This window comes from Phyllobates terribilis, unplaced genomic scaffold (genome assembly GCF_046119375.1).
Source record: "Phyllobates terribilis strain yellow unplaced genomic scaffold, ASM4611937v1 Scaffold_40__1_contigs__length_11209783, whole genome shotgun sequence".
NCBI lineage: Eukaryota > Metazoa > Chordata > Amphibia > Anura > Dendrobatidae > Phyllobates > Phyllobates terribilis.
The window spans coordinates 3,745,110-3,763,664 of record NW_027362800.1 but is presented as its reverse complement, the minus strand read 5'-3'; the positions used below and the strand labels follow the sequence as shown (position 1 = coordinate 3,763,664).

Genomic DNA, 18,555 nt, shown 5'->3' with positions numbered 1-18,555 from the left:
TAGGCAAGCATTTTGGAGCTTTCACCTAAATAACTACAGGTGGTGAGATAAGCTGCACAATATAATTGACCTTTCAGTATATTGTTGCACACACACCATCTATTTAGCAAATGCCCTTGTTATCAACAGCAGCCTTTTTAACTCACCTGAGCTAACAGGTATGTGAGCTGGTTACTCTGCTGCGCTTAAAATTTCTTTTTTGGTTTGCTACAATGCCTTTTCTGAAACGTTGTCTCCCTCTGCTGGAACACTGACTTCTTTCATTTAATGCCTGCAGACTATAAAAGAGAAACCAACCCAAAAAGTTTGGTTGATTAGTCTGTGGCATTCTTTTAAACTGTTGCTTATGGCGGTCTCTGTGAGCTTCTCAGTGACATTCAGCCATCCAGGTATCCCGCCTGCAGTAGACGGAATGTGGCAATGGAACGCTGGCTGCGCGTGTCATAATAGGCTCTGAGCCTTTATATATATGCGCACAGCAGCAGCCACCTTCAGTCTGCTGCTGGACAGCCAGCAGCAGCAGCAGCAGGAGAGGTAATTAATCAGCAACCCTCCTGCTAAGGGTAGACAGCTGCTCGTTCCACCCCCCCCCCCGCCTTAATTGGTTCTCCTCCCTTCCAACGGTGTTGAGGCGGGTGGGAACAGCCGGGGGTTGAGGGTACTGTGCTAAAAGAGGTGGAGTTATGCAGATCTAAAACGCGTGGATTGCAGCAGCAGCAAGCCGAAAAGTGCAGGCATGTGAGGGATCTAGAGGTTGACAGCATGTCTTCTTAACGGGAGTCCAGGTGGCCATCTGCACAAATGGACTTTTCAGAATCCTTGGGTGGCACCGTAGTCGGAAACCAATTCTGGTTATCGCTTCTCGGCCTTTTGGCTAAGATCAAGTGTAGTATCTGTTCTTATCAGTTTAATATCTGATACGTCCCCTATCTGGGGACCATATATTAAATGGATTTTTAGAACAGGGAGATGGAAAAAGAGCTTGCTCTGTCCACTCCACGCATTGACCTGGTATTGCAGTATCTCCAGGACCGGTGCACCCCTTCTTTAATGCAGTTTCTAAAATCAGAAAGAATTGAATTCAATGCTTTTTGTTCATTTTGCTTGTTTGTCGGATTTTGGGATGGACTCTTTGGCTTTGCTTTTCTTCTCCTCATTGGATTTTTCATGTTAAAAGTTGCAGAAGCCAGATGACAAGCTCATTTTGGTTCAACTTCAGCAACTGTGCATTGCATTGCCATGTAATGTAATGTAATGCAATGCTATCTATCTAGCTCTCCCTCTATACTTCCTTTTGGATAAACAGACATGTTAGGCAAGCATTTTGGAGCTTTCACCTAAATAACTACAGGTGGTGAGATAAGCTGCACAATATAATTGACCTTTCAGTATATTGTTGCACACACACCATCTATTTAGCAAATGCCCTTGTTATCAACAGCAGCCTTTTAAACTCACCTGAGCTAACAGGTATGTGAGCTGGTTACTCTGCTGCGCTTAAAATTTCTTTTTTGGTTTGCTACAATGCCTTTTCTGAAACGTTGTCTCCCTCTGCTGGAACACTGACTTCTTTCATTTAATGCCTGCAGACTATAAAAGAGAAACCAACCCAAAAAGTTTGGTTGATTAGTCTGTGGCATTCTTTTAAACTGTTGCTTATGGCGGTCTCTGTGAGCTTCTCAGTGACATTCAGCCATCCAGGTATCCCGCCTGCAGTAGACGGAATGTGGCAATGGAACGCTGGCTGCGCGTGTCATAATAGGCTCTGAGCCTTTATATACCTGCGCACAGCAGCAGCCACCTTCAGTCTGCTGCTGGACAGCCAGCAGCAGCAGCAGCAGGAGAGGTAATTAATCAGCAACCCTCCTGCTAAGGGTAGACAGCTGCTCGTTCCACCCCCCCCCCCCGCCTTAATTGGTTCTCCTCCCTTCCAACGGTGTTGAGGCGGGTGGGAACAGCCGGGGGTTGAGGGTACTGTGCTAAAAGAGGTGGAGTTATGCAGATCTAAAACGCGTGGATTGCAGCAGCAGCAAGCCGAAAAGTGCAGGCATGTGAGGGATCTAGAGGTTGACAGCATGTCTTCTTAACGGGAGTCCAGGTGGCCATCTCCACAAATGGACTTTTCAGAATCCTTGGGTGGCACCGTAGTCGGAAACCAATTCTGGTTATCGCTTCTCGGCCTTTTGGCTAAGATCAAGTGTAGTATCTGTTCTTATCAGTTTAATATCTGATACGTCCCCTATCTGGGGACCATATATTAAATGGATTTTTAGAACAGGGAGATGGAAAAAGAGCTTGCTCTGTCCACTCCACGCATTGACCTGGTATTGCAGTATCTCCAGGACCGGTGCACCCCTTCTTTAATGCAGTTTCTAAAATCAGAAAGAATTGAATTCAATGCTTTTTGTTCATTTTGCTTGTTTGTCGGATTTTGGGATGGACTCTTTGGCTTTGCTTTTCTTCTCCTCATTGGATTTTTCATGTTAAAAGTTGCAGAAGCCAGATGACAAGCTCATTTTGGTTCAACTTCAGCAACTGTGCATTGCATTGCCATGTAATGTAATGTAATGCAATGCTATCTATCTAGCTCTCCCTCTATACTTCCTTTTGGATAAACAGACATATTAGGCAAGCATTTTGGAGCTTTCACCTAAATAACTACAGGTGGTGAGATAAGCTGCACAATATAATTGACCTTTCAGTATATTGTTGCACACACACCATCTATTTAGCAAATGCCCTTGTTATCAACAGCAGCCTTTTAAACTCACCTGAGCTAACAGGTATGTGAGCTGGTTACTCTGCTGCGCTTAAAATTTCTTTTTTGGTTTGCTACAATGCCTTTTCTGAAACGTTGTCTCCCTCTGCTGGAACACTGACTTCTTTCATTTAATGCCTGCAGACTATAAAAGAGAAACCAACCCAAAAAGTTTGGTTGATTAGTCTGTGGCATTCTTTTAAACTGTTGCTTATGGCGGTCTCTGTGAGCTTCTCAGTGACATTCAGCCATCCAGGTATCCCGCCTGCAGTAGACGGAATGTGGCAATGGAACGCTGGCTGCGCGTGTCATAATAGGCTCTGAGCCTTTATATACCTGCGCACAGCAGCAGCCACCTTCAGTCTGCTGCTGGACAGCCAGCAGCAGCAGCAGCAGGAGAGGTAATTAATCAGCAACCCTCCTGCTAAGGGTAGACAGCTGCTCGTTCCACCCCCCCCCCGCCTTAATTGGTTCTCCTCCCTTCCAACGGTGTTGAGGCGGGTGGGAACAGCCGGGGGTTGAGGGTACTGTGCTAAAAGAGGTGGAGTTATGCAGATCTAAAACGCGTGGATTGCAGCAGCAGCAAGCCGAAAAGTGCAGGCATGTGAGGGATCTAGAGGTTGACAGCATGTCTTCTTAACGGGAGTCCAGGTGGCCATCTCCACAAATGGACTTTTCAGAATCCTTGGGTGGCACCGTAGTCGGAAACCAATTCTGGTTATCGCTTCTCGGCCTTTTGGCTAAGATCAAGTGTAGTATCTGTTCTTATCAGTTTAATATCTGATACGTCCCCTATCTGGGGACCATATATTAAATGGATTTTTAGAACAGGGAGATGGAAAAAGAGCTTGCTCTGTCCACTCCACGCATTGACCTGGTATTGCAGTATCTCCAGGACCGGTGCACCCCTTCTTTAATGCAGTTTCTAAAATCAGAAAGAATTGAATTCAATGCTTTTTGTTCATTTTGCTTGTTTGTCGGATTTTGGGATGGACTCTTTGGCTTTGCTTTTCTTCTCCTCATTGGATTTTTCATGTTAAAAGTTGCAGAAGCCAGATGACAAGCTCATTTTGGTTCAACTTCAGCAACTGTGCATTGCATTGCCATGTAATGCAATGTAATGCAATGCTATCTATCTAGCTCTCCCTCTATACTTCCTTTTGGATAAACAGACATATTAGGCAAGCATTTTGGAGCTTTCACCTAAATAACTACAGGTGGTGAGATAAGCTGCACAATATAATTGACCTTTCAGTATATTGTTGCACACACACCATCTATTTAGCAAATGCCCTTGTTATCAACAGCAGCCTTTTAAACTCACCTGAGCTAACAGGTATGTGAGCTGGTTACTCTGCTGCGCTTAAAATTTCTTTTTTGGTTTGCTACAATGCCTTTTCTGAAACGTTGTCTCCCTCTGCTGGAACACTGACTTCTTTCATTTAATGCCTGCAGACTATAAAAGAGAAACCAACCCAAAAAGTTTGGTTGATTAGTCTGTGGCATTCTTTTAAACTGTTGCTTATGGCGGTCTCTGTGAGCTTCTCAGTGACATTCAGCCATCCAGGTATCCCGCCTGCAGTAGACGGAATGTGGCAATGGAACGCTGGCTGCGCGTGTCATAATAGGCTCTGAGCCTTTATATACCTGCGCACAGCAGCAGCCACCTTCAGTCTGCTGCTGGACAGCCAGCAGCAGCAGCAGCAGGAGAGGTAATTAATCAGCAACCCTCCTGCTAAGGGTAGACAGCTGCTCGTTCCACCCCCCCCCCCCCGCCTTAATTGGTTCTCCTCCCTTCCAACGGTGTTGAGGCGGGTGGGAACAGCCGGGGGTTGAGGGTACTGTGCTAAAAGAGGTGGAGTTATGCAGATCTAAAACGCGTGGATTGCAGCAGCAGCAAGCCGAAAAGTGCAGGCATGTGAGGGATCTAGAGGTTGACAGCATGTCTTCTTAACGGGAGTCCAGGTGGCCATCTCCACAAATGGACTTTTCAGAATCCTTGGGTGGCACCGTAGTCGGAAACCAATTCTGGTTATCGCTTCTCGGCCTTTTGGCTAAGATCAAGTGTAGTATCTGTTCTTATCAGTTTAATATCTGATACGTCCCCTATCTGGGGACCATATATTAAATGGATTTTTAGAACAGGGAGATGGAAAAAGAGCTTGCTCTGTCCACTCCACGCATTGACCTGGTATTGCAGTATCTCCAGGACCGGTGCACCCCTTCTTTAATGCAGTTTCTAAAATCAGAAAGAATTGAATTCAATGCTTTTTGTTCATTTTGCTTGTTTGTCGGATTTTGGGATGGACTCTTTGGCTTTGCTTTTCTTCTCCTCATTGGATTTTTCATGTTAAAAGTTGCAGAAGCCAGATGACAAGCTCATTTTGGTTCAACTTCAGCAACTGTGCATTGCATTGCCATGTAATGTAATGTAATGCAATGCTATCTATCTAGCTCTCCCTCTATACTTCCTTTTGGATAAACAGACATATTAGGCAAGCATTTTGGAGCTTTCACCTAAATAACTACAGGTGGTGAGATAAGCTGCACAATATAATTGACCTTTCAGTATATTGTTGCACACACACCATCTATTTAGCAAATGCCCTTGTTATCAACAGCAGCCTTTTAAACTCACCTGAGCTAACAGGTATGTGAGCTGGTTACTCTGCTGCGCTTAAAATTTCTTTTTTGGTTTGCTACAATGCCTTTTCTGAAACGTTGTCTCCCTCTGCTGGAACACTGACTTCTTTCATTTAATGCCTGCAGACTATAAAAGAGAAACCAACCCAAAAAGTTTGGTTGATTAGTCTGTGGCATTCTTTTAAACTGTTGCTTATGGCGGTCTCTGTGAGCTTCTCAGTGACATTCAGCCATCCAGGTATCCCGCCTGCAGTAGACGGAATGTGGCAATGGAACGCTGGCTGCGCGTGTCATAATAGGCTCTGAGCCTTTATATACCTGCGCACAGCAGCAGCCACCTTCAGTCTGCTGCTGGACAGCCAGCAGCAGCAGCAGCAGGAGAGGTAATTAATCAGCAACCCTCCTGCTAAGGGTAGACAGCTGCTCGTTCCACCCCCCCCCGCCTTAATTGGTTCTCCTCCCTTCCAACGGTGTTGAGGCGGGTGGGAACAGCCGGGGGTTGAGGGTACTGTGCTAAAAGAGGTGGAGTTATGCAGATCTAAAACGCGTGGATTGCAGCAGCAGCAAGCCGAAAAGTGCAGGCATGTGAGGGATCTAGAGGTTGACAGCATGTCTTCTTAACGGGAGTCCAGGTGGCCATCTCCACAAATGGACTTTTCAGAATCCTTGGGTGGCACCGTAGTCGGAAACCAATTCTGGTTATCGCTTCTCGGCCTTTTGGCTAAGATCAAGTGTAGTATCTGTTCTTATCAGTATAATATCTGATACGTCCCCTATCTGGGGACCATATATTAAATGGATTTTTAGAACAGGGAGATGGAAAAAGAGCTTGCTCTGTCCACTCCACGCATTGACCTGGTATTGCAGTATCTCCAGGACCGGTGCACCCCTTCTTTAATGCAGTTTCTAAAATCAGAAAGAATTGAATTCAATGCTTTTTGTTCATTTTGCTTGTTTGTCGGATTTTGGGATGGACTCTTTGGCTTTGCTTTTCTTCTCCTCATTGGATTTTTCATGTTAAAAGTTGCAGAAGCCAGATGACAAGCTCATTTTGGTTCAACTTCAGCAACTGTGCATTGCATTGCCATGTAATGTAATGTAATGTAATGCAATGCTATCTATCTAGCTCTCCCTCTATACTTCCTTTTGGATAAACAGACATATTAGGCAAGCATTTTGGAGCTTTCACCTAAATAACTACAGGTGGTGAGATAAGCTGCACAATATAATTGACCTTTCAGTATATTGTTGTACACACACCATCTATTTAGCAAATGCCCTTGTTATCAACAGCAGCCTTTTAAACTCACCTGAGCTAACAGGTATGTGAGCTGGTTACTCTGCTGCGCTTAAAATTTCTTTTTTGGTTTGCTACAATGCCTTTTCTGAAACGTTGTCTCCCTCTGCTGGAACACTGACTTCTTTCATTTAATGCCTGCAGACTATAAAAGAGAAACCAACCCAAAAAGTTTGGTTGATTAGTCTGTGGCATTCTTTTAAACTGTTGCTTATGGCGGTCTCTGTGAGCTTCTCAGTGACATTCAGCCATCCAGGTATCCCGCCTGCAGTAGACGGAATGTGGCAATGGAACGCTGGCTGCGCGTGTCATAATAGGCTCTGAGCCTTTATATACCTGCGCACAGCAGCAGCCACCTTCAGTCTGCTGCTGGACAGCCAGCAGCAGCAGCAGCAGGAGAGGTAATTAATCAGCAACCCTCCTGCTAAGGGTAGACAGCTGCTCGTTCCACCCCCCCCCCCGCCTTAATTGGTTCTCCTCCCTTCCAACGGTGTTGAGGCGGGTGGGAACAGCCGGGGGTTGAGGGTACTGTGCTAAAAGAGGTGGAGTTATGCAGATCTAAAACGCGTGGATTGCAGCAGCAGCAAGCCGAAAAGTGCAGGCATGTGAGGGATCTAGAGGTTGACAGCATGTCTTCTTAACGGGAGTCCAGGTGGCCATCTCCACAAATGGACTTTTCAGAATCCTTGTGTGGCACCGTAGTCGGAAACCAATTCTGGTTATCGCTTCTCGGCCTTTTGGCTAAGATCAAGTGTAGTATCTGTTCTTATCAGTTTAATATCTGATACATCCCCTATCTGGGGACCATATATTAAATGGATTTTTAGAACAGGGAGATGGAAAAAGAGCTTGCTCTGTCCACTCCACGCATTGACCTGGTATTGCAGTATCTCCAGGACCGGTGCACCCCTTCTTTAATGCAGTTTCTAAAATCAGAAAGAATTGAATTCAATGCTTTTTGTTCATTTTGCTTGTTTGTCGGATATTGGGATGGACTCTTTGGCTTTGCTTTTCTTCTCCTCATTGGATTTTTCATGTTAAAAGTTGCAGAAGCCAGATGACAAGCTCATTTTGGTTCAACTTCAGCAACTGTGCATTGCATTGCCATGTAATGTAATGTAATGCAATGCTATCTATCTAGCTCTCCCTCTATACTTCCTTTTGGATAAACAGACATATTAGGCAAGCATTTTGGAGCTTTCACCTAAATAACTACAGGTGGTGAGATAAGCTGCACAATATAATTGACCTTTCAGTATATTGTTGCACACACACCATCTATTTAGCAAATGCCCTTGTTATCAACAGCAGCCTTTTAAACTCACCTGAGCTAACAGGTATGTGAGCTGGTTACTCTGCTGCGCTTAAAATTTCTTTTTTGGTTTGCTACAATGCCTTTTCTGAAACGTTGTCTCCCTCTGCTGGAACACTGACTTCTTTCATTTAATGCCTGCAGACTATAAAAGAGAAACCAACCCAAAAAGTTTGGTTGATTAGTCTGTGGCATTCTTTTAAACTGTTGCTTATGGCGGTCTCTGTGAGCTTCTCAGTGACATTCAGCCATCCAGGTATCCCGCCTGCAGTAGACGGAATGTGGCAATGGAACGCTGGCTGCGCGTGTCATAATAGGCTCTGAGCCTTTATATACCTGCGCACAGCAGCAGCCACCTTCAGTCTGCTGCTGGACAGCCAGCAGCAGCAGCAGCAGGAGAGGTAATTAATCAGCAACCCTCCTGCTAAGGGTAGACAGCTGCTCGTTCCACCCCCCCCCCCGCCTTAATTGGTTCTCCTCCCTTCCAACGGTGTTGAGGCGGGTGGGAACAGCCGGGGGTTGAGGGTACTGTGCTAAAAGAGGTGGAGTTATGCAGATCTAAAACGCGTGGATTGCAGCAGCAGCAAGCCGAAAAGTGCAGGCATGTGAGGGATCTAGAGGTTGACAGCATGTCTTCTTAACGGGAGTCCAGGTGGCCATCTCCACAAATGGACTTTTCAGAATCCTTGGGTGGCACCGTAGTCGGAAACCAATTCTGGTTATCGCTTCTCGGCCTTTTGGCTAAGATCAAGTGTAGTATCTGTTCTTATCAGTTTAATATCTGATACGTCCCCTATCTGGGGACCATATATTAAATGGATTTTTAGAACAGGGAGATGGAAAAAGAGCTTGCTCTGTCCACTCCACGCATTGACCTGGTATTGCAGTATCTCCAGGACCGGTGCACCCCTTCTTTAATGCAGTTTCTAAAATCAGAAAGAATTGAATTCAATGCTTTTTGTTCATTTTGCTTGTTTGTCGGATTTTGGGATGGACTCTTTGGCTTTGCTTTTCTTCTCCTCATTGGATTTTTCATGTTAAAAGTTGCAGAAGCCAGATGACAAGCTCATTTTGGTTCAACTTCAGCAACTGTGCATTGCATTGCCATGTAATGTAATGTAATGCAATGCTATCTATCTAGCTCTCCCTCTATACTTCCTTTTGGATAAACAGACATATTAGGCAAGCATTTTGGAGCTTTCACCTAAATAACTACAGGTGGTGAGATAAGCTGCACAATATAATTGACCTTTCAGTATATTGTTGCACACACACCATCTATTTAGCAAATGCCCTTGTTATCAACAGCAGCCTTTTAAACTCACCTGAGCTAACAGTTATGTGAGCTGGTTACTCTGCTGCGCTTAAAATTTCTTTTTTGGTTTGCTACAATGCCTTTTCTGAAACGTTGTCTCCCTCTGCTGGAACACTGACTTCTTTCATTTAATGCCTGCAGACTATAAAAGAGAAACCAACCCAAAAAGTTTGGTTGATTAGTCTGTGGCATTCTTTTAAACTGTTGCTTATGGCGGTCTCTGTGAGCTTCTCAGTGACATTCAGCCATCCAGGTATCCCGCCTGCAGTAGACGGAATGTGGCAATGGAACGCTGGCTGCGCGTGTCATAATAGGCTCTGAGCCTTTATATACCTGCGCACAGCAGCAGCCACCTTCAGTCTGCTGCTGGACAGCCAGCAGCAGCAGCAGCAGGAGAGGTAATTAATCAGCAACCCTCCTGCTAAGGGTAGACAGCTGCTCGTTCCACCCCCCCCCCCGCCTTAATTGGTTCTCCTCCCTTCCAACGGTGTTGAGGCGGGTGGGAACAGCCGGGGGTTGAGGGTACTGTGCTAAAAGAGGTGGAGTTATGCAGATCTAAAACGCGTGGATTGCAGCAGCAGCAAGCCGAAAAGTGCAGGCATGTGAGGGATCTAGAGGTTGACAGCATGTCTTCTTAACGGGAGTCCAGGTGGCCATCTCCACAAATGGACTTTTCAGAATCCTTGGGTGGCACCGTAGTCGGAAACCAATTCTGGTTATCGCTTCTCGGCCTTTTGGCTAAGATCAAGTGTAGTATCTGTTCTTATCAGTTTAATATCTGATACGTCCCCTATCTGGGGACCATATATTAAATGGATTTTTAGAACAGGGAGATGGAAAAAGAGCTTGCTCTGTCCACTCCACGCATTGACCTGGTATTGCAGTATCTCCAGGACCGGTGCACCCCTTCTTTAATGCAGTTTCTAAAATCAGAAAGAATTGAATTCAATGCTTTTTGTTCATTTTGCTTGTTTGTCGGATTTTGGGATGGACTCTTTGGCTTTGCTTTTCTTCTCCTCATTGGATTTTTCATGTTAAAAGTTGCAGAAGCCAGATGACAAGCTCATTTTGGTTCAACTTCAGCAACTGTGCATTGCATTGCCATGTAATGTAATGTAATGCAATGCTATCTATCTAGCTCTCCCTCTATACTTCCTTTTGGATAAACAGACATATTAGGCAAGCATTTTGGAGCTTTCACCTAAATAACTACAGGTGGTGAGATAAGCTGCACAATATAATTGACCTTTCAGTATATTGTTGCACACACACCATCTATTTAGCAAATGCCCTTGTTATCAACAGCAGCCTTTTAAACTCACCTGAGCTAACAGGTATGTGAGCTGGTTACTCTGCTGCGCTTAAAATTTCTTTTTTGGTTTGCTACAATGCCTTTTCTGAAACGTTGTCTCCCTCTGCTGGAACACTGACTTCTTTCATTTAATGCCTGCAGACTATAAAAGAGAAACCAACCCAAAAAGTTTGGTTGATTAGTCTGTGGCATTCTTTTAAACTGTTGCTTATGGCGGTCTCTGTGAGCTTCTCAGTGACATTCAGCCATCCAGGTATCCCGCCTGCAGTAGACGGAATGTGGCAATGGAACGCTGGCTGCGCGTGTCATAATAGGCTCTGAGCCTTTATATACCTGCGCACAGCAGCAGCCACCTTCAGTCTGCTGCTGGACAGCCAGCAGCAGCAGCAGCAGGAGAGGTAATTAATCAGCAACCCTCCTGCTAAGGGTAGACAGCTGCTCGTTCCACCCCCCCCCCCCCGCCTTAATTGGTTCTCCTCCCTTCCAACGGTGTTGAGGCGGGTGGGAACAGCCGGGGGTTGAGGGTACTGTGCTAAAAGAGGTGGAGTTATGCAGATCTAAAACGCGTGGATTGCAGCAGCAGCAAGCCGAAAAGTGCAGGCATGTGAGGGATCTAGAGGTTGACAGCATGTCTTCTTAACGGGAGTCCAGGTGGCCATCTCCACAAATGGACTTTTCAGAATCCTTGGGTGGCACCGTAGTCGGAAACCAATTCTGGTTATCGCTTCTCGGCCTTTTGGCTAAGATCAAGTGTAGTATCTGTTCTTATCAGTTTAATATCTGATACGTCCCCTATCTGGGGACCATATATTAAATGGATTTTTAGAACAGGGAGATGGAAAAAGAGCTTGCTCTGTCCACTCCACGCATTGACCTGGTATTGCAGTATCTCCAGGACCGGTGCACCCCTTCTTTAATGCAGTTTCTAAAATCAGAAAGAATTGAATTCAATGCTTTTTGTTCATTTTGCTTGTTTGTCGGATTTTGGGATGGACTCTTTGGCTTTGCTTTTCTTCTCCTCATTGGATTTTTCATGTTAAAAGTTGCAGAAGCCAGATGACAAGCTCATTTTGGTTCAACTTCAGCAACTGTGCATTGCATTGCCATGTAATGTAATGTAATGCAATGCTATCTATCTAGCTCTCCCTCTATACTTCCTTTTGGATAAACAGACATATTAGGCAAGCATTTTGGAGCTTTCACCTAAATAACTACAGGTGGTGAGATAAGCTGCACAATATAATTGACCTTTCAGTATATTGTTGCACACACACCATCTATTTAGCAAATGCCCTTGTTATCAACAGCAGCCTTTTAAACTCACCTGAGCTAACAGGTATGTGAGCTGGTTACTCTGCTGCGCTTAAAATTTCTTTTTTGGTTTGCTACAATGCATTTTCTGAAACGTTGTCTCCCTCTGCTGGAACACTGACTTCTTTCATTTAATGCCTGCAGACTATAAAAGAGAAACCAACCCAAAAAGTTTGGTTGATTAGTCTGTGGCATTCTTTTAAACTGTTGCTTATGGCGGTCTCTGTGAGCTTCTCAGTGACATTCAGCCATCCAGGTATCCCGCCTGCAGTAGACGGAATGTGGCAATGGAACGCTGGCTGCGCGTGTCATAATAGGCTCTGAGCCTTTATATACCTGCGCACAGCAGCAGCCACCTTCAGTCTGCTGCTGGACAGCCAGCAGCAGCAGCAGCAGGAGAGGTAATTAATCAGCAACCCTCCTGCTAAGGGTAGACAGCTGCTCGTTCCACCCCCCCCCCGCCTTAATTGGTTCTCCTCCCTTCCAACGGTGTTGAGGCGGGTGGGAACAGCCGGGGGTTGAGGGTACTGTGCTAAAAGAGGTGGAGTTATGCAGATCTAAAACGCGTGGATTGCAGCAGCAGCAAGCCGAAAAGTGCAGGCATGTGAGGGATCTAGAGGTTGACAGCATGTCTTCTTAACGGGAGTGCAGGTGGCCATCTCCACAAATGGACTTTTCAGAATCCTTGGGTGGCACCGTAGTCGGAAACCAATTCTGGTTATCGCTTCTCGGCCTTTTGGCTAAGATCAAGTGTAGTATCTGTTCTTATCAGTATAATATCTGATACGTCCCCTATCTGGGGACCATATATTAAATGGATTTTTAGAACAGGGAGATGGAAAAAGAGCTTGCTCTGTCCACTCCACGCATTGACCTGGTATTGCAGTATCTCCAGGACCGGTGCACCCCTTCTTTAATGCAGTTTCTAAAATCAGAAAGAATTGAATTCAATGCTTTTTGTTCATTTTGCTTGTTTGTCGGATTTTGGGATGGACTCTTTGGCTTTGCTTTTCTTCTCCTCATTGGATTTTTCATGTTAAAAGTTGCAGAAGCCAGATGACAAGCTCATTTTGGTTCAACTTCAGCAACTGTGCATTGCATTGCCATGTAATGTAATGTAATGTAATGCAATGCTATCTATCTAGCTCTCCCTCTATACTTCCTTTTGGATAAACAGACATATTAGGCAAGCATTTTGGAGCTTTCACCTAAATAACTACAGGTGGTGAGATAAGCTGCACAATATAATTGACCTTTCAGTATATTGTTGCACACACACCATCTATTTAGCAAATGCCCTTGTTATCAACAGCAGCCTTTTAAACTCACCTGAGCTAACAGGTATGTGAGCTGGTTACTCTGCTGCGCTTAAAATTTCTTTTTTGGTTTGCTACAATGCCTTTTCTGAAACGTTGTCTCCCTCTGCTGGAACACTGACTTCTTTCATTTAATGCCTGCAGACTATAAAAGAGAAACCAACCCAAAAAGTTTGGTTGATTAGTCTGTGGCATTCTTTTAAACTGTTGCTTATGGCGGTCTCTGTGAGCTTCTCAGTGACATTCAGCCATCCAGGTATCCCGCCTGCAGTAGACGGAATGTGGCAATGGAACGCTGGCTGCGCGTGTCATAATAGGCTCTGAGCCTTTATATACCTGCGCACAGCAGCAGCCACCTTCAGTCTGCTGCTGGACAGCCAGCAGCAGCAGCAGCAGGAGAGGTAATTAATCAGCAACCCTCCTGCTAAGGGTAGACAGCTGCTCGTTCCACCCCCCCCCCCCGCCTTAATTGGTTCTCCTCCCTTCCAACGGTGTTGAGGCGGGTGGGAACAGCCGGGGGTTGAGGGTACTGTGCTAAAAGAGGTGGAGTTATGCAGATCTAAAACGCGTGGATTGCAGCAGCAGCAAGCCGAAAAGTGCAGGCATGTGAGGGATCTAGAGGTTGACAGCATGTCTTCTTAACGGGAGTCCAGGTGGCCATCTCCACAAATGGACTTTTCAGAATCCTTGGGTGGCACCGTAGTCGGAAACCAATTCTGGTTATCGCTTCTCGGCCTTTTGGCTAAGATCAAGTGTAGTATCTGTTCTTATCAGTTTAATATCTGATACGTCCCCTATCTGGGGACCATATATTAAATGGATTTTTAGAACAGGGAGATGGAAAAAGAGCTTGCTCTGTCCACTCCACGCATTGACCTGGTATTGCAGTATCTCCAGGACCGGTGCACCCCTTCTTTAATGCAGTTTCTAAAATCAGAAAGAATTGAATTCAATGCTTTTTGTTCATTTTGCTTGTTTGTCGGATTTTGGGATGGACTCTTTGGCTTTGCTTTTCTTCTCCTCATTGGATTTTTCATGTTAAAAGTTGCAGAAGCCAGATGACAAGCTCATTTTGGTTCAACTTCAGCAACTGTGCATTGCATTGCCATGTAATGTAATGTAATGCAATGCTATCTATCTAGCTCTCCCTCTATACTTCCTTTTGGATAAACAGACATATTAGGCAAGCATTTTGGAGCTTTCACCTAAATAACTACAGGTGGTGAGATAAGCTGCACAATATAATTGACCTTTCAGTATATTGTTGCACACACACCATCTATTTAGCAAATGCCCTTGTTATCAACAGCAGCCTTTTAAACTCACCTGAGCTAACAGGTATGTGAGCTGGTTACTCTGCTGCGCTTAAAATTTCTTTTTTGGTTTGCTACAATGCCTTTTCTGAAACGTTGTCTCCCTCTGCTGGAACACTGACTTCTTTCATTTAATGCCTGCAGACTATAAAAGAGAAACCAACCCAAAAAGTTTGGTTGATTAGTCTGTGGCATTCTTTTAAACTGTTGCTTATGGCGGTCTCTGTGAGCTTCTCAGTGACATTCAGCCATCCAGGTATCCCGCCTGCAGTAGACGGAATGTAGCAATGGAACGCTGGCTGCGCGTGTCATAATAGGCTCTGAGCCTTTATATACCTGCGCACAGCAGCAGCCACCTTCAGTCTGCTGCTGGACAGCCAGCAGCAGCAGCAGCAGGAGAGGTAATTAATCAGCAACCCTCCTACTAAGGGTAGACAGCTGCTCGTTCCACCCCCCCCCCCCCCGCCTTAATTGGTTCTCCTCCCTTCCAACGGTGTTGAGGCGGGTGGGAACAGCCGGGGGTTGAGGGTACTGTGCTAAAAGAGGTGGAGTTATGCAGATCTAAAACGCGTGGATTGCAGCAGCAGCAAGCCGAAAAGTGCAGGCATGTGAGGGATCTAGAGGTTGACAGCATGTCTTCTTAACGGGAGTCCAGGTGGCCATCTCCACAAATGGACTTTTCAGAATCCTTGGGTGGCACCGTAGTCGGAAACCAATTCTGGTTATCGCTTCTCGGCCTTTTGGCTAAGATCAAGTGTAGTATCTGTTCTTATCAGTTTAATATCTGATGCGTCCCCTATCTGGGGACCATATATTAAATGGATTTTTAGAACAGGGAGATGGAAAAAGAGCTTGCTCTGTCCACTCCACGCATTGACCTGGTATTGCAGTATCTCCAGGACCGGTGCACCCCTTCTTTAATGCAGTTTCTAAAATCAGAAAGAATTGAATTCAATGCTTTTTGTTCATTTTGCTTGTTTGTCGGATTTTGGGATGAACTCTTTGGCTTTGCTTTTCTTCTCCTCATTGGATTTTTCATGTTAAAAGTTGCAGAAGCCAGATGACAAGCTCATTTTGGTTCAACTTCAGCAACTGTGCATTGCATTGCCATGTAATGTAATGTAATGCAATGCTATCTATCTAGCTCTCCCTCTATACTTCCTTTTGGATAAACAGACATATTAGGCAAGCATTTTGGAGCTTTCACCTAAATAACTACAGGTGGTGAGATAAGCTGCACAATATAATTGACCTTTCAGTATATTGTTGCACACACACCATCTATTTAGCAAATGCCCTTGTTATCAACAGCAGCCTTTTAAACTCACCTGAGCTAACAGGTATGTGAGCTGGTTACTCTGCTGCGCTTAAAATTTCTTTTTTGGTTTGCTACAATGCCTTTTCTGAAACGTTGTCTCCCTCTGCTGGAACACTGACTTCTTTCATTTAATGCCTGCAGACTATAAAAGAGAAACCAACCCAAAAAGTTTGGTTGATTAGTCTGTGGCATTCTTTTAAACTGTTGCTTATGGCGGTCTCTCTGAGCTTCTCAGTGACATTCAGCCATCCAGGTATCCCGCCTGCAGTAGACGGAATGTGGTAATGGAACGCTGGCTGCGCGTGTCATAATAGGCTCTGAGCCTTTATATACCTGCGCACAGCAGCAACCACCTTCAGTCTGCTGCTGGACAGCCAGCAGCAGCAGCAGCAGGAGAGGTAATTAATCAGCAACCCTCCTGCTAAGGGTAGACAGCTGCTCGTTCCACCCCCCCCCGCCTTAATTGGTTCTCCTCCCTTCCAACGGTGTTGAGGCGGGTGGGAACAGCCGGGGGTTGAGGGTACTGTGCTAAAAGAGGTGGAGTTATGCAGATCTAAAACGCGTGGATTGCCGCAGCAGCAAGCCGAAAAGTGCAGGCATGTGAGGGATCTAGAGGTTGACAGCATGTCTTCTTTACGGGAGTCCAGGTGGCCATCTCCACAAATGGACTTTTCAGAATCCTTGGGTGGCACCGTAGTTGGAAACCAATTCTGGTTATCGCTTCTCGGCCTTTTGGCTAAGATCAAGTGTAGTATCTGTTCTTATCAGTTTAATATCTGATACGTCCCCTATCTGGGGACCATATATTAAATGGATTTTTAGAACAGGGAGATGGAAAAAGAGCTTGCTCTGTCCACTCCACGCATTGACCTGGTATTGCAGTATCTCCAGGACCGGTGCACCCCTTCTTTAATGCAGTTTCTAAAATCAGAAAGAATTGAATTCAATGCTTTTTGTTCATTTTGCTTGTTTGTCGGATTTTGGGATGGACTCTTTGGCTTTGCTTTTCTTCTCCTCATTGGATTTTTCATGTTAAAAGTTGCAGAAGCCAGATGACAAGCTCATTTTGGTTCAACTTCAGCAACTGTGCATTGCATTGCCATGTAATGTAATGTAATGCAATGCTATCTATCTAGCTCTCCCTCTATACTTCCTTTTGGATAAACAGACATATTAGGCAAGCATTTTGGAGCTTTCACCTAAATAACTACAGGTGGTGAGATAAGCTGCACAATATAATTGACCTTTCAGTATATTGTTGCACACACACCATCTATTTAGCAAATGCCCTTGTTATCAACAGCAGCCTTTTAAACTCACCTGAGCTAACAGGTATGTGAGCAGGTTACTCTGCTGCGCTTAAAATTTCTTTTTTGGTTTGCTACAATGCCTTTTCTGAAACGTTGTCTCCCTCTGCTGGAACACTGACTTCTTTCATTTAATGCCTGCAGACTATAAAAGAGAAACCAACCCAAAAAGTTTGGTTGATTAGTCTGTGGCATTCTTTTAAACTGTTGCTTATGGCGGTCTCTGTGAGCTTCTCAGTGACATTCAGGCATCCAGGTATCCCGCCTGCAGTAGACGGAATGTGGCAATGGAACGCTGGCTGCGCGTGTCATAATAGGCTCTGAGCCTTTATATACCTGCGCACAGCAGCAGCCACCTTCAGTCTGCTGCTGGACAGCCAGCAGCAGCAGCAGCAGGAGAGGTAATTAATCAGCAACCCTCCTGCTAAGGGTAGACAGCTGCTCGTTCCACCCCCCCCCCGCCTTAATTGGTTCTCCTCCCTTCCAACGGTGTTGAGGCGGGTGGGAACAGCCGGGGGTTGAGGGTACTGTGCTAAAAGAGGTGGAGTTATGCAGATCTAAAACGCGTGGATTGCAGCAGCAGCAAGCCGAAAAGTGCAGGCATGTGAGGGATCTAGAGGTTGACAGCATGTCTTCTTAACGGGAGTCCAGGTGGCCATCTCCACAAATGGACTTTTCAGAATCCTTGGGTGGCACCGTAGTCGGAAACCAATTCTGGTTATCGCTTCTCGGCCTTTTGGCTAAGATCAAGTGTAGTATCTGTTCTTATCAGTTTAATATCTGATACGTCCCCTATCTGGGGACCATATATTAAATGGATTTTTAGAACAGGGAGATGGAAAAAGAGCTTGCTCTGTCCACTCCACGCATTGACCTGGTATTGCAGTATCTCCAGGACCGGTGCACCCCTTCTTTAATGCAGTTTCTAAAATCAGAAAGAATTGAATTCAATGATTTTTGTTCATTTTGCTTGTTTGTCGGATTTTGGGATGGACTCTTTGGCTTTGCTTTTCTTCTCCTCATTGGATTTTTCATGTTAAAAGTTGCAGAAGCCAGATGACAAGCTCATTTTGGTTCAACTTCAGCAACTGTGCATTGCATTGCCATGTAATGTAATGTAATGCAATGCTATCTATCTAGCTCTCCCTCTATACTTCCTTTTGGATAAACAGACATATTAGGCAAGCATTTTGGAGCTTTCACCTAAATAACTACAGGTGGTGAGATAAGCTGCACAATATAATTGACCTTTCAGTATATTGTTGCACACACACCATCTATTTAGCAAATGCCCTTGTTATCAACAGCAGCCTTTTAAACTCACCTGAGCTAACAGGTATGTGAGCTGGTTAC

The 18,555-nt window shown here is 45.1% G+C and overlaps 14 non-coding genes across 14 annotated transcripts; all 14 read left to right on the top strand.

The window, feature by feature from the left end:
- Positions 1-854: 854 nt before the first annotated feature.
- Positions 855-1,045, top strand: LOC141187000 (U2 spliceosomal RNA). The gene has a single exon (XR_012261226.1). It is a non-coding gene; the product is annotated as a U2 spliceosomal RNA (small nuclear RNA).
- A 1,122-nt stretch (positions 1,046-2,167) lies between these two features.
- Positions 2,168-2,358, top strand: LOC141186998 (U2 spliceosomal RNA). Its single transcript, XR_012261225.1, has one exon. It is a non-coding gene; the product is annotated as a U2 spliceosomal RNA (small nuclear RNA).
- Positions 2,359-3,478: 1,120 nt separating this feature from the next.
- On the top strand, positions 3,479-3,669 carry LOC141186997 (U2 spliceosomal RNA). The gene has a single exon (XR_012261224.1). It is a non-coding gene; the product is annotated as a U2 spliceosomal RNA (small nuclear RNA).
- A 1,123-nt stretch (positions 3,670-4,792) lies between these two features.
- LOC141186996 (U2 spliceosomal RNA) lies at positions 4,793-4,983 on the top strand. Its single transcript, XR_012261223.1, has one exon. It is a non-coding gene; the product is annotated as a U2 spliceosomal RNA (small nuclear RNA).
- Positions 4,984-6,102: 1,119 nt separating this feature from the next.
- LOC141184337 (U2 spliceosomal RNA) lies at positions 6,103-6,293 on the top strand. Its single transcript, XR_012259102.1, has one exon. It is a non-coding gene; the product is annotated as a U2 spliceosomal RNA (small nuclear RNA).
- Positions 6,294-7,419: 1,126 nt separating this feature from the next.
- Positions 7,420-7,610, top strand: LOC141184630 (U2 spliceosomal RNA). The gene has a single exon (XR_012259367.1). It is a non-coding gene; the product is annotated as a U2 spliceosomal RNA (small nuclear RNA).
- A 1,121-nt stretch (positions 7,611-8,731) lies between these two features.
- Positions 8,732-8,922, top strand: LOC141186994 (U2 spliceosomal RNA). The gene has a single exon (XR_012261221.1). It is a non-coding gene; the product is annotated as a U2 spliceosomal RNA (small nuclear RNA).
- Positions 8,923-10,043: 1,121 nt separating this feature from the next.
- LOC141186993 (U2 spliceosomal RNA) lies at positions 10,044-10,234 on the top strand. The gene has a single exon (XR_012261220.1). It is a non-coding gene; the product is annotated as a U2 spliceosomal RNA (small nuclear RNA).
- A 1,123-nt stretch (positions 10,235-11,357) lies between these two features.
- LOC141186992 (U2 spliceosomal RNA) lies at positions 11,358-11,548 on the top strand. Its single transcript, XR_012261219.1, has one exon. It is a non-coding gene; the product is annotated as a U2 spliceosomal RNA (small nuclear RNA).
- Positions 11,549-12,668: 1,120 nt separating this feature from the next.
- LOC141184336 (U2 spliceosomal RNA) lies at positions 12,669-12,859 on the top strand. The gene has a single exon (XR_012259101.1). It is a non-coding gene; the product is annotated as a U2 spliceosomal RNA (small nuclear RNA).
- A 1,127-nt stretch (positions 12,860-13,986) lies between these two features.
- LOC141186991 (U2 spliceosomal RNA) lies at positions 13,987-14,177 on the top strand. Its single transcript, XR_012261218.1, has one exon. It is a non-coding gene; the product is annotated as a U2 spliceosomal RNA (small nuclear RNA).
- Positions 14,178-15,301: 1,124 nt separating this feature from the next.
- LOC141184720 (U2 spliceosomal RNA) lies at positions 15,302-15,492 on the top strand. Its single transcript, XR_012259448.1, has one exon. It is a non-coding gene; the product is annotated as a U2 spliceosomal RNA (small nuclear RNA).
- Positions 15,493-16,611: 1,119 nt separating this feature from the next.
- LOC141186990 (U2 spliceosomal RNA) lies at positions 16,612-16,802 on the top strand. The gene has a single exon (XR_012261217.1). It is a non-coding gene; the product is annotated as a U2 spliceosomal RNA (small nuclear RNA).
- A 1,120-nt stretch (positions 16,803-17,922) lies between these two features.
- Positions 17,923-18,113, top strand: LOC141186989 (U2 spliceosomal RNA). The gene has a single exon (XR_012261216.1). It is a non-coding gene; the product is annotated as a U2 spliceosomal RNA (small nuclear RNA).
- Positions 18,114-18,555: the final 442 nt, after the last annotated feature.